General features: G+C 47.9%; 1 protein-coding gene across 1 annotated transcript in view; it reads right to left on the bottom strand.

The window, feature by feature from the left end:
* Positions 1 to 14,326, bottom strand: part of MEGF11 (multiple EGF like domains 11) — a 479,353-nt gene that overhangs the window by 307,110 nt on the left and 157,917 nt on the right. The window lies entirely within an intron of this gene.

Here is a 14,326-nt window from a genome sequence, read left to right on the forward strand (position 1 = left end):
ATAAACTTTGTACAGCGGTTTGCAAATGATCTTACTAGTTAATGGAACTATAAAAATCACTTGCACGGAAAGGTCAAGAAAAATAAAGATGAGTGTGTACGTTCTGACACTGTCCTGCTCGACACCCAGCTAGAATGCCCTGGAATGAAGAAAACTTGCACTAATGCAAGCAATATAATCTCTTCCAGCATAAAGACTCACTCTTTAACCCCTTGGAATTCCAGTGATTTTCTGTCTGCATTTTTCCCTGATCACCTTCTCTTGAACAATCCAGCACCTCATTGATCAGTTTATTATTAGCATTCTTGGCATGAGTATGAGATCAGTTTGTAGTTTGATTCAGCCTGGTAATAAAACGACCTACATCAAAGTCCTGCCAAAATGCCAACTTTGTAGCAATGCGTTTAGCATGAGTTATTTCGCCATATTCAAGGTCACCCAGCAAGTGTTCCTTATCATGGAATAAAGTCAACAAAGAGAGTTCTGAAACAATTCATTTGATGCTTATCACTTATTCACTTTATAATTACAAACACTGATTCACTCCACATATAAGGTCATTCTTCAGAGAAACTGCCCAACTCATTAAATTCTTCCCAGACGTTACATTGCTGTTCAGCTTTCTCTCGCTTTACTGGTGATTTTTAATTGCTGTAGCTATGTTGGATTCCAGGATACTAAATAGTTGACTGGAAAATGTTAGTGTTTTCTCTGATAACGTCAAAGACCGTCCAGATCTCTGGGCTGTGGAGCGTTGGAATAACCACAATGTACTTATCTTTCATGGCACCATGCTATGGGTGCTTATGTCTGCTCCTTAGAGTATGCCCCCACTGCAAAGTTCACTGGGGGATCAACACCCCCGTCTGAGCTCCTCCCTGGGTTATCCTGGCCAGGGTGTGAGCAGCCACCCTGCAAAGCCTTACTTGAATTACTGTGTCCTGACTTCTACCCTGCTCCCCATGTGTCACTAGGATCTCCAAAGACACATCCCCTGGTTCTTTCTGCTGCAGGAAGCTGAGTCACTGTGGCTTTGTCTGCACTGCCAGCTTTGCCGGCAGTGCCTATACAAATAAAGCACAAATTAGCATATTGCCACTCTTCATTAGCATAATTTAGTCAGGCTGTTTTTGCACACAAAAAAGCAGTGGGACTTTTTTTTTTCGGCGCAAAAACCTCCAAGAGAGGGATAAGGATCTTGCGCAAAACAGGGGGTTTTTTTTTGCAAGAAAAAAAAAAAAAAAAAAAAAGAGTCCCCGCTGCTTGTTTTTGCACAAAAACCTCTTGCTCAAAAATGGTTGAATAAATTATGCAAATGAAGCATAACAATATGCTAATCTGCACTTCATTTGCATAGGCACTGCAGGCAAAGCCGGCAGTGTAGATGTAGTCTGTGAGTAAATTGTGGAAGAACATGTCTGTTCTGGGCACTTGGGGACTATCAGTACTTGAGCGATTTAGCCAGTGGCCTCAATGCTAAGTAGACAGGTTACCAGGTCAGGTGAAAGCATAACTCAAGCTTAAGCCTATACCCTTCAGCATGCCAGCTGGCCTGAGTGTAAAGAACCACCAAACTCAGGCAAGAGGGTTTTCTGTGGACCAGAGGCGGGTTAGGAGAACACCTCAGTAAGAGCCCAAGTTAACTGCATATTAACATCCAGCTTCTACAGTGCTAAGAGCACAGTCATATTTAAGGAGAGGCCTTAGGCTAGTGAGTGGGCTGCACGAGTGGTCCTCCATCTAACCAATAATTGTCCTAACCAAGATGGTCTCCCAGGCTGGGATAGTTTTGCTCGCTGCGTTTGCATACTTAGGATACACAGGGGGTGCCGACTGAACCACAGCAGCGCTTTGATCGGATGCAGAGGGAGCGCACGGCTCTCACCATCAGTGTTGCGTGTGATCAACAGGCACCTCCCTTCATGCGCCCTGGCTTCACATGCGTGTCACTTCAGTAATGCCAGGAGGAAAAAACACTATGCAGACGGAATCTGGCAACCCTGCGTGTGGGCAATGATCAACAAAATGTCTCGTGGCCACACCCAGAACCCTGCTGGGCCGTGGGTTATCCACCGCTGCTTCAATCCACGCAGCCAGGAGCCAGGACCACAACCACTATATGGAGGTCCTTGATTCCAGGGATCCCTGGGAGGGGGTGGAGGTCGGGGTGAGGGTAGGGGGGCAGGCACTGCCATGTTGACAGGTCAGGCCTCAGCTAATGCCAACCTCACCACATCTCACGGACAGACACATAGCCAGGGTCTGTCTGACTCACTCATGGCTAAATATTGATCAAACGGGAATTCAAACGATAACGCTGTATTTAGTGTTTAGGTTTTACTGAATGCTTGCGAGTTGCTGTATTAATCAATCATATTTGGAATATCTGTGTTCCGTATAATAATGTAATATCCGAGGACTTGTACTGCAAGCCTGCGACTGTGTGAATAGTAATACTGGAGAGGACATTACTTAGTGCAAAGAGCTGCCCTCCAGAAAAAGAAGACCCTTCGACACCAGAGGGGGCTGTGGTTGGCTCTTACAACTGGAAACCCCCTACAGCTGGGCTGAGACACCTTCAGCAGTGGAGTCTTTTTATTGTTCTGCTCTTCCCCATGAAGAGAGATCCCCCAAGTAGACTCTTCCCATCAGCTAAGTTTGTAGCTCAGAACATATAGCAGGAAGGGGAGAAAAACTTGGTGAATTTGGTTGGTAAAATCCAAGGGTGTGTCTAGACTACATGGCTCCATCAACGGAGTAGCGTAGTTTACCCGACATAGTCAATGAAGTGGGGATTTATATAATCCCCGCTTCATTAAAATGAAAAATGGCCGTCGCGTTGTGCTGACAATCAGCTGATCCGGCACAGCACGGCAGTCTAGACACGGATTGGTCGACAAGGGAAGCTTTTGTTGATCGCTCCTGTAAACCTCGTTTCACGAGGCATAAGGAAGTGGTTGACAAAGGCTTCCCTTGTCAACCGATCTGTGTCTAGACTGCCGTGCTATGCCGGATCAGCTGATTGTTGGCACAGTGCGGTGGCCTTTTTTTTTTAATGAAGCAGGGATTATTTAAATAGTAGTCTAGACATGCCCCCTATGTATAACTTACGGCAACCAACTGGGGGTTTATGCCCTGGTTTCTAACGCTGAGATTGGTACTCGTGGCTCTTGTGTCCATGCTGGGAGCATCTCTTCCACTCCCACAACCTGTTCTATGGAATAAGGAGGTAAATTATGTCCCTTGGTGACATGTAACTCTGGGTGAAACCCTGGCCTTTTCAAAGCCAGTGGGAGTTTTGCCACTGGCAGCAGCTGACCAGGATTTCATGCTCTGCAGGGAATCCTCACAAAGCTTAGCTTCACTCCTAGGCTGTGTCTAGACTGGCCAGTTTTTCCAGAAAATCAGCCACTTTTCCGGAAAAACTCGCTAGCTGTCTACACTGGCCGCTTGAATTTCTGCAAAAGCACTGACTTCCTACTGTAAGAAATCAGTCCTTCTTGCGGAAATACTATTCTGCTCCCGTTCAGGCAAAAGTCCCTTTTGCGCAAAACGGCCAGTGTAGACAGCTCAGATTTGTTTTCCGCAAAAAAGCCCCAATCATGAAAATGGCGATCGGGGCTTTTTTGCGGAAAAGCATGTCTAGATTGGCACGGACGCTTTCTGGCAAAAAGTGCTTTTGTGGAAAAGCGTCCATGCCAATCTAGACGCTCTGTTCCGAAAATGCTTTTAACGGAAAACTTTTCCGTTAAAAGCATTTCCGGAAAATCATGCCAATCTAGACACAGCCCTAGGGTTTAACATAGGAAGAGGCTATACCAGACAATGTTGTTAAGAGGGCAAACTTGTGTTACTTTGTCTAACAGCCTAGGAGGATTAGATCCACAGAGACCCTGCCACTTTTCAGGCTCAATCTTTTCTCTCTGTCCTCAAGGCAAGTAGGATTGGGCCTCCAAAGACTCTTTCAAAGTCTTATTATATAGTTTAGAACTATGCGTCTGTCCATCTGTGAGTCCATTTGTTCACGAACTCTTCCTAAACAGTACATTTAAATTAGGACCACCAAATTTGGAATGCAGCTTCCTCTTATCGTAACTTAAATCAAGGTCAGGGTTTGGTTGTGTCAGGACGATCGGATGTGCTTGGAATGGGACTGTTTCTCAAAACAGAAAGGGACAGGTTTGGTAGGAAGGAGTTATACTGGGGACTGGGACAGCTATAATCCCATTGGGCTGTCCATCTGTCTGTGCACCCCTCCCCCAGCTGTGCTGGAGGCAGCTGCAGCAACCAGGGACAGACTTCTCACCTGGCCCCACACTGCTGCACTGAGAGAGGGCTGGGGTTGTCCCCTTGCCCCAGGGCAGCCTGCATCCTGAACCCCTCCACCCCAGAACAATGATTTAAATGAAGAAAAATAAAACTTATTTGAGTTAAGGGCCCAAGCAATACCGGGTAAATCTTGTAGTGGTTTAAATACTAAAAACAGTCAGCAACTGGTTTTTTAAAGTCCCTGCTGCTGTTCCAGCTAAAAAAAATATTCTCCCTGACCATGTTCAGGTGAAAACTGCCTAGCTTCAATCAATTCTGCTAATCAATGTTACAGTACAATAATATTCTTGCGGATTATTTGCAGCATTTAACAGTTCCTGATAAATGATTTTCTACCTCTGACTTGAGGTTCAACACAACCATTAGCAGACTTGGCAAGGAGTAACACACTTGTTCAACTTGTTAATGAGGTTAAAACGGGGGCTGAATCAGCAAAGCATATAGCACATGACCTAGGCAAAGTTCTTTTTTCTTTCTTTTAAATTCACCAAGAAGAGCAATTTCTGAAAGACCCCTTTCCAGTCCCTGCTTTTATTTTGGAAACTGATCCTCGGTATCTGCAATGTGGATGTGATTTTGCCTATGAATTGTACTGTACACTGCAGCTGTTGTGAGGTAACCCATTGTATGTTCTGAGCTATACAGAAATATTTAACACTCCTCACTCATGCTGTGCTGCACGTTATTGATTTTGAAGGATTTGATGCTGCTGGCCTCACTCCAGCAAAACTCTGATGTCAATAAGAGGATTGCCTGAATGAGGCCCGGAGGGGAAAGCAACTCTTCCTGCGCTGTTAAAAGCAGAAGGAGAGCTGCCCACGCTGCTAGGATTGGAAGAATGCAGCTCTCCTTCCCCGTGAGCTGAAATGAAAGTTCACCAGGCTGAGGACTCTGGATTAGGAAGAGCTGGAGGAGCTGCTACCTGGCTAAGGAGTTTCTGGGGCTTTGTGCCAGGACATAGAAAAGCAGCAGAGCCTGATGGAGGAAGGAGAGGTCTCCATCAACAGCCTGATCTGCACTACATGTCTCCATGACAGAATCTGTGGGGAGCTGAATTCAACTCACAGGCACAAGGAAAGTGAAACTACACTCAGGCCTTGTCTACACTTACCCGAAGATCAAAACTCCAGAGATCCATCTCCTGGGGTTCGATTTAGTAGGTCTTGCAAGGACCTGCTAAATCAACACTGATGGCTCCTCCCCTCGAACCTGGTACTCTACAAGGTCAAGAGGCGTAAAGGAAGTCGACAGAAGAGTTTCTCCCATCGACCTCCCACAATGGGGACGCCACAGACATTTGACTTAAGGCATATCAGCTCCAGCTTCACTATTCTCATAGCTGGAGTTGCGTATCAAAGTTGACTTTCCTCCCCCAGTGCAGATGTGGCCTTACACCCTGAACAAGTAAGGGCTGCTGTGCTGGCAACAACTCACTCCTGGGGGCGAGCAGGGTGGGTCTGGCCTGATACCCTCCTCCACGTGTGTAAGAGAGGGCAGGGCTTCCTAGCAAAGGTGGCCCAGGGGATAGCACTGACTAGGGCTACATCTACACAGCTTCCCTCTTCCACAAAAGCCTATGAAAATGAAGTATGGATTAGCATATTGCCGTGCTTCATTTGCATAATTAATTAGGAGCTGTTTTTGCGCAAGAGGTTTTTGCACAAAGAGGCGCCGTCTACACAGCACCTTTTTGAGCAAAAACCCCCTCTTGCGCAAGAGCTGTTCTTCCTGACAGAAAGCAGAACAGCTCTTGTGCAAGAGGGGGGTTCTGAGCAAAAAGGAGCCGTGCAGACAGCTCCTTTTTGCGCAAAAGCCTCTTGCGCAAAAAGCAGCCACTCATTAATTATGTAAATGAGCACAGTGAAATTCCACGCTTCACCTCATTTGCATATTTCTTGCGCAAAACAGCGCAGTGTAGATGTAGCCCAGTTTTCTTTCCAAATAATTTATGGAAGTCAGCTGAAAGAGAACCAGGATGTAAGTTACAGTCAAGGGCGGAGTTTCAAGAGAGTGCGGGGGACAGCAGCTGTGTGCACCGGGACATGGCTTGCTTTTCTTCCTGGTCCCCTGACGATAAGGGAGCTAGGGGAAAGTACTTGGATTCCGTGATTTACTCCTCTGCCCCCTCCTAGCACCAGCCAGGAGTGATAGGCTTGCATGGAATCCAAGTACTTTCCCCTCGTTCCCTTATCGGCAAGGGACCGGGAAGAAATGCAAGCCATGTCCTGGTGTGCACGGCTTCTGCCCTCCCTCCCCTCACTGCTCTCTCAAAACTCCACCCTTGGTTGCTGTACAACTACTGAGGCTGATTCCTATCTCAGGCCACCAACATAATCCTTGTGTGACTCCACTGATGATTCGCGGTTACTCAAGTTCAGCAAAGGCAGACTCAGGACCATTGTCTTGCCTTTGTAATTCATTGTTATGGGAAACCCTTCACTTTTGTGACAGTCAGATCTCTGATTTGATTCAGGACCCACAGTCCAGGCACTTACTCCAAACTAGAAAAAAGCCCTTGGAGACAGACTTCTTTCCCCTCTCCATGTACTGTCAGAAGCTACTGAGACTCTAGTCATCCTGCATAGGCCCCCTAAAAAGGGAGTCAAATCTTATGTAGTATCCACATAAGTGTAACTTTAATTCACCATTTTAATAAAGAGTATGGAAGTGGCTAGATTTAGGGCAGGTCTATATTGTGGGCTGAAGTTGATCTAAATTACACAACTCCAGCTATGTGACTGATGTAGCTGGAGTAGATGTGCCTTCGGCTGACTACTGTGATGTCTACATAGCACATGGCCAATGAGAAAAGCTCTTCCCCTCGGATCCACCTAGTAGCAGAGACAAGCCTTTTGATTACAGAAGCCTCCAAAAATGTGAAACCTTGAATATGGACAGAAAGCTTCTAGTCCTACTTGCAGCAGTGTTTTATTAGTGAAATCTGACGTCAGTGCAGTTAGCTTGTTGGTTACTGTGTTGAAACAGAACAGACTTTTTCCCATTCGTGTACAGGATTTGTACAAAGATGCTGCAGAGAACAGTCTGTCTGCTTTTTAAAATACTTTCACCTTTATTCCCCAGGACTGCAGACATAGGGCACATCTAGACTACATGGCTCCGTCAACGGAGCCATGTAGATTAGGGTTGTAGGCAAAGGGAAATGAAGCGGTGGTTTAAATAATCACTGCTTCATTTAAATTAAAATCAAAGGCGTTTGTCGACCTCCCTGTTATGCCTCGTGGGATGAGGTTTACCTGGGAGGTCGATAAATGCCTTTGATGTTGACCACAGAGCGTCCAGACTACAGCGCTGTGCCGCCAAACAGCTGATCGGCAGAGCGCGGCAGCCATTTAAATTTAAATGAAGTGGCGATTATTTAAATCGCCGCTTCATTTCCCTTTGCCGTGTCAACACATCTACATGGCTCCATCGACGGAGCCATGTAGTCTAGACGTGCCCATAGTGTGCACTTCCCTAGGTATTGGGGTAGTTTCTGATTCCTAATTGAGGCAGAAATGAGCTCAGGATTTGGCTCAATCCATGTATTCGGATTGTGGGCAGGAAACTTTTTGTTCTGTGTTTGGTCCAGCAGTTAGCACAATAGGATTCTGGTCTAGGACTAGGGCTGCTGGGTGCTACAGTAACACAAGTAAATCATAATAATATTCATCAGGGATGCTAAATGGGATTTGTATTTTTAAAGCACAGTAAGTTTAGGGCATAAATAGGTCGAGAGTGTCTCTTTATCCTTTGTACCCAAGAAAATGAGGTTTAGAAAGTAAAAATATCAATGATTGAAATACTGAGCTTGACCTAAACTGAACCCACCACCCCCATTTTTTTTTCAATGAAATTGCTACGTCTCTAAGTTTCAAGCAGAATTTCCCTGGAGGATTTCAAGAAACATTCATTAAGGGGAATGCATGTACTACACCACAACTCTAATGCCAATGGGCTGGATTGTTGGCAGGAGGGACTGAACTTGGGACCTTTTGGGGGCTAAAGCAGGGATGGGCAAAATATGGCCCACGGGCTGGATTCAGCCCCGCCAAGCATTCCGATCTGGCACGCCATGATACTCTGGACTACCAATGCCCCATAGCCCAGCGGGACCCTCAGGCAGGCTCCCTGCCTGCCATGCCCCACACGCTGGCCAACAGGAACCGCCTGGGCCAGGCTTGCAGGCGCAGGTACCTTGCGGAGTCCCCCTCAACCCCTGGCATGCACTGCACAGACAGATGCTTTGAGTGGCATGTGGGGGCAGGGCAGACAAGGAGGCTGCCTGAGGGTCCCAGTGGGCTGCTGGCCAGGAGCCACCTATGGTAAGCCCCTCCCGGACAGAGCCTGCATCTGGTACCCCACTTCCTCCCGCACTACAACTCCCTGGCCCGGGTCACAACCCAAAACCCTACACCCAAGCCCTCTGCAGCTCTTCCTGCACCCCTGCCCCCAACTTCATCCCAGACACTGCCCCACTTCATGAACATCATGGAAGAGTGCGGCTCTTGACCACTTACCCAGTTTTTGGAGTGGCCCCTCATCAAAAATGATTGCCCATCCCTGGGCTAAAGTCATGAGACTCTACCACAAGCGAAAAGCCAAGGGGTTGGCTAGCTGCAGAGCAGACTTTACACTCACTTTCAACGGTCTCAGTGCCGCCGGGTTTCATAGCCAAGGTACAATATGGGGCCCTGTCTGTTAGCATCCGCTCTGGGGCAAGATGGGGGTTACATCAACCCAGCACCACTGCCTTACGCTCAGAGTGCCCTTCATCCTGCCGCTCACTGGGGGGTGGGAACCAGAACTAGAACCCACCACCCTGCCCGCCCCAGGCAAACGCCCTATCCCTTAGCCCCTGCCAGAACCTGCCCCACAGTTATGGTGCCCTTTATCCTATTTCTCACTGGGGGAGATGGAGAGCAGACCCAGGATTAGAACTCCCAGCCTGCCCTCCCCAGGCAAACACCCTAACCCCTAGGCTATGCCAGAACCTTGCCCTAGTCCGTGTTTTCCAAGACCCCTTTGTGACCAGAGCCATTGTGGCCAGCACCGCCATAGTCTCCTTACCTAGGCAACTCATGGGCGAACCCAGAGGGTGCACTACGCCCTTCCCCCTCCCCAGTGCCCTGCCAAAATTCGGATTGCTAAATGGGGTACTCCCTCGTGCCCCCTCCCTGTTCCTCCCTGCATCCCCACCCCTTGCAGGCAACAGTCCTCCATGGAAACTAGGGGCTAATTAAGGCCCTTTCCTCCAAAAGCAGCAGGGTGGAGTTGGTGGGGGGTGAGCTTCCAGCCCTCTCCACTGGTCCCAGCTCAGGACCCGTTTGGAGCAGCCTGGGCCAGCTCTTCAGTCCCTTACTGCTCCCTAGGCGCCTGCCTACCTGCCCTGTTCCCTCCTCCCGCCTCTTGTCCTGCCTCCAGTGGTGGGTTTTCTGGGAGCTGCTCCACACACAAGCACAGAAATCCCTGCTCTGGCCGTCACCCCACGCTGTTAGCCTCACAGCTGCTGTGGGGCTCCACTCGGCTCTGACCAGGCTGGCAGCGGCTTCATTAACCCCCTGGCTGCCAAACTGCCTCGGGGTGCATAAACCCCGAGAGCCGGGGTGCCAGGTTTGTATCATTTTTGGTGGTGCTCAGAATGGGTCCAAGCCGAGCTGTTCATAGGATGCACCGGGGTAACTGCCCTAGGGCCACACTTTGGAGGGGCCCCAAGCTTCAGGGGAGACATGTAGTCTAGGGCAGCCCGGAGAGCTAGTGGGGGCCTCGCTCTGGCTGCAGCAAGCAACTCAGACCCAGCCCTTCCTGCCCTAACCCTGTTGGCTCCCTGCATCGCTCAGGGGAAGGGATGGGAGCCAGAAAGAGGTGGGCGGGAGGTTGGGAGAAGCGGTGGAATGGGGCCGGGGGCGCAGAGCCAGGGTGGGGAGAGACAGGGCAGGGTGAAGCAGGGGCAGGAAGAGGTGAGGTGAGGGCTTGAAGGAAGGTGTGAAGAGGGGGGTGGACTGGAGCTAGGTCGCTCACTGCTGCTGGTGCCACGCCCCCTGCAAACCCTTCAAGACATCCCTGAAGCGCAGTCCCCCCAAAGCGTGAGGCTCAGGGCGGGTGTCCCATCCGTCCTGTGCCTGGGACAGCTCTGAAAATACATGTCCAAGTATTCGTGGGGCTGGGCCCATGTTCCTGAATCTTGGGGGAGCACAGGCCCCATGGACCCGTCTAACTAGCCGCCTATGCCCACAACACAACCATACGCACGTTTAAAGTGAAACTGCTGTCGTCTCACGGAAAATAAAGTCTGCCAGAGGGAAGCACTGGGAGTCCCCAATCCACAGAGAAGTTTACACCCGCCCTGGCCCTGCAGCAAATGCAGCTTTCTCCATGGTGATGGGAGGTGGGGGTAGGTTTTGATTACAGATAAACCACAGTGAGGGGAGCCTGGCATCTGTCTGATGACTTATGGGTTCTTTCGCACAGCACGCAATTAAGATGCTAACAGATGCTTTTCAACGGAGCCCTGTCTGGATACAAAATTTGTATCTGCCTCTGATCTATGCTCCGCGAAAATAATCCGTGGTGGAACCCCAGTGGGCTGCGGGCTCCCACGGCTCACTGAGATGAAGGAGGCCACTCATGCGGCTCTCTCACTATTCATGGTTGCCCATCACCGGTACAGGCACTGAACGCCCTTAAAAAAAAGAGAGCACCTCAGTCACTTAAAATCTCGGTGACAAGAATTAAAGACAAGAGGAGCTACATGAAGTGCTGAACATGGGGAGTTTGGACCTAGTCTCACTAACTACTGAAGCCAGAGAGAACTCTGCCGTTGGATCACAGTTCACATCCCTTCCCCCATGACTAGTGAACGCTGAGTATTAGTGGCTCAGACTTCTTTGGGGGCAGTAACAAGCCTCTTGGTCTGTAAAGAACCAAACTTTTTTTTTTTTTTTTTAATATGAGCTTGATTATTCAAAGGCTCTGAGTACCTGCAGCAGCTCCTATTGGCTTCTCTGGGAATTGGGGGTGCTAAGCATCTGTGTAAGCCAACCCACCCCCAGAAAAAAAAGTGCGCTGTGCTGGGAGTGAAACTAACTGGCTAACTGCAGTGGTGCTCTTGGTGGCCAGGCTAACTTTTGATTTATTCATACAGTGCTTCAATTTCAGTGAGTTTAGCATGGATCACTTTGGCCATGTGGGAAGTTACAGCTCACCTAGACTACATTCCTCTCTCGAAAGAGGAATGCAAATGAAGCAGATCAAAAATTCAAATGAAGGATTTACATATATCATGCTTCATTTGCATAATCGCATCCGAGCACTTTTTCGAAAAAGAGGTTTTCGGGGGGGAAAAAACCCACAGTGTAAACGGGGTTCTTTTGGAAGAAGAAAAAAACTTTCTCAAAAGAACCCGTAGTCCTGAAAAAATGAGGGTGTACGGGTTCTTTCGAAAAGGGTTTTTTTTTTTTTTTAAAAAAAAAGAACCGCATCTAGAGTGTGGGTTTTTTTTAAAAAACCCTTTTTCGAAAAAGTGCTCAGACGCAATTATGTAAATGAAGTGCGAGATTTGTAAATCTGCGCTTCATTTGAATTTTCGATCTGCTTCATTTGCATTCCTCTTTCGAGAGAGGAATTCAGTCTAGACATAAGTTAAGGGAGCAAAGGAGCAGGAAATTTTAGTAGCCAAAAGTCAACTGGAAAACATGAGATAGCTGGACATGGCCAGTGGGCATAAACTCAAGGCTGGTAACTTGCATGCACCTGGCAGCCGCAGGTTTGTAGGAGAGCCAGTCACGAAAATGGTGTTCATTTCTGGTGCTAATTTCTGGTTCCCTAATTGTTTCCAGTCAGGGTGAAATTGGCCAATACTTGAAAAGCGGAGTGCCACTTTATCACCTAAATCACAGGTGATTTAAAAACACACTCTCTCTCTCTCTCTCTCTCTGTGGTTATTTTCTTAAGTTCCACACATATTTTCAAGGCCCGTTTCATAATTAAATACAATCTATTTGCATTGTTTAGGGGCCGGATGGTTTTCAGGAGACCCCGTGCAGTATGTTGCGCAGCATAACTAATGTCACTGTATGGAACCACTTTGACTTAATACTTGAAGTGACAGGCTCATCTGGCATTGCTGCTCTCTAGAAGGCTGATATCAGTAGCATCTGCAGTAAGCAATTCAGAGGAAGTGATAAGACAAAATAATCATTCCTAGCACGCAAGTTCCTAAAGGCGATGTAAAAAGAAAGTCCTGCCTATGATTTCTACGTTCACCATTTAAGGTGGAAGTGGAGAGTGGTGTACATAGGTAGTTAAATTCATTATCTTGGGAAATGACTGAAAAGATTGTGCCACACTAACTTTCTGAATGATCTCTGTTGCTACTAGAACAACTGAGCTACAAAGTAAACATGACAAATTTCACTTAGGAGCCTACTGATGACCCTGTTGTATAGCACTTTTATTCTCTGGTTTATGCTTGGCAAACGTCCTTGTAGCCATATTGATTCATTTTCAGTTTGAGTTTTAAAGGTGTAAGGCCGCCAAAAATGGTATGGAAAAAAAAAAGACGACTCAGGTTACAAGTAGCTCTTTTTCTCAGTTCACAGGAGAATCGGTTTGAGATTTGTCACCCTTCTTCTGATAGCGCTAAACATCAGGGGGGCAACAGTATGACAAAGAACAAGGGACCAGTTGGGAGGGTCGCAGACTACAATAGGAGAAAGTGAAAAAGATGCTAGCTCAGATTTTACATGTGCACTAGGAGCCCTTTTTAAAGGTTATCTTGATTTAGTTCCTATTTGTCTCCTCCTGACCTCCATGCTTTCAAACTATATCAGAGCAAAGGAAAATAATTCTATTAGAGAGTGGGATGGAAAGGGATGGTTAAGAAAACTGTAATCTTAAATGCATATTTCGTTTTACACGTCCTTTTCTTTTTCAACCTTATCGATTTCAAGAAGTCTCCACTCTCTCAGACTACTAGTCACGTTCACGATTCTTTCAGGGGGTGTGTGAAAAGGTGCACTATCTTCTGGAGTTTCCCCATGCCCACTGACAGTGAGTGTCTCACACATATGTGTGCAAGGAGGCAGGGATGCAAGGGAGCTTGTACACGTAGGGACAGCCAGAATCCTGGCACTTTATACTCACTTCCCTCATGCAACTTCTCCTGTGAGTAGGTACTTATCAGCATGGATATGAACTGAGAAATCAAGGCCTAAGAGTGCAACACGCAGGCTGTGGTTAGAACCGTGGCCTTGCGCAGCAGTTGATGGCACCACAGTGATGCTGGAGGAAGAACCTGCTGCATACTTCCCTAGCAGAGTGCCAGTCCCACAAGCCACATACACAACAGCAGCTGTGGCTGCCAGAGCCAGCCCTGTACCTTGCAATTTCTATGCACCAAGAGCTTTGTTTTCCAGGCTCTTATGAACTGGAAAACTTTGTTAACTGGTGTTACCCCCAGCCACAATATCGCTGCATCTTCAAGTGCGTGCATCTGACTCCCGCCTGTCCAGCCAGCATGGGGCTTCTGACAGCTGGCACTGCTGGCTGATGTCATCACAGCTGCCTCCTCCCTCCTCAATCTGCCTCACGCTGCTGGGAGCTGGATCCGCCACTAGGGGGCAGGGACAGAGCAATAAGCTTGGTTATCCAGCATGTTCAATTAACCAGCAACCCCCATTCTCCATGAGTGCCGGTTAACAAAGGTTTCACTGTACAACCATTACTCATGCCAGGATAGCAAAAAACGGGAACGAACAGAGGCTGGATGAAGTCAGTTACTTGACAAGCCCACAATAAACCTGAATTGATTGCATAGGAGGCAATTCTCCCTTACGATGATTTCTCAATCACCACCAGGCATGCATTATAATCCAGGGCCTTATTCAGTATGGATCCTTTGCTAGAGCACAACTGGCATAACACTGCCCTAGAGCAGTGAAGACAAAGGGAGAAGAGGGTGGGAGAAGACTAAAGGAGGAGGTGGGGAGCAGAGAGATAT

This window comes from Pelodiscus sinensis, chromosome 14 (genome assembly GCF_052426305.1).
Source record: "Pelodiscus sinensis isolate ZL-2025 chromosome 14, ASM5242630v1, whole genome shotgun sequence".
Classification (NCBI taxonomy): Eukaryota; Metazoa; Chordata; order Testudines; family Trionychidae; genus Pelodiscus; species Pelodiscus sinensis.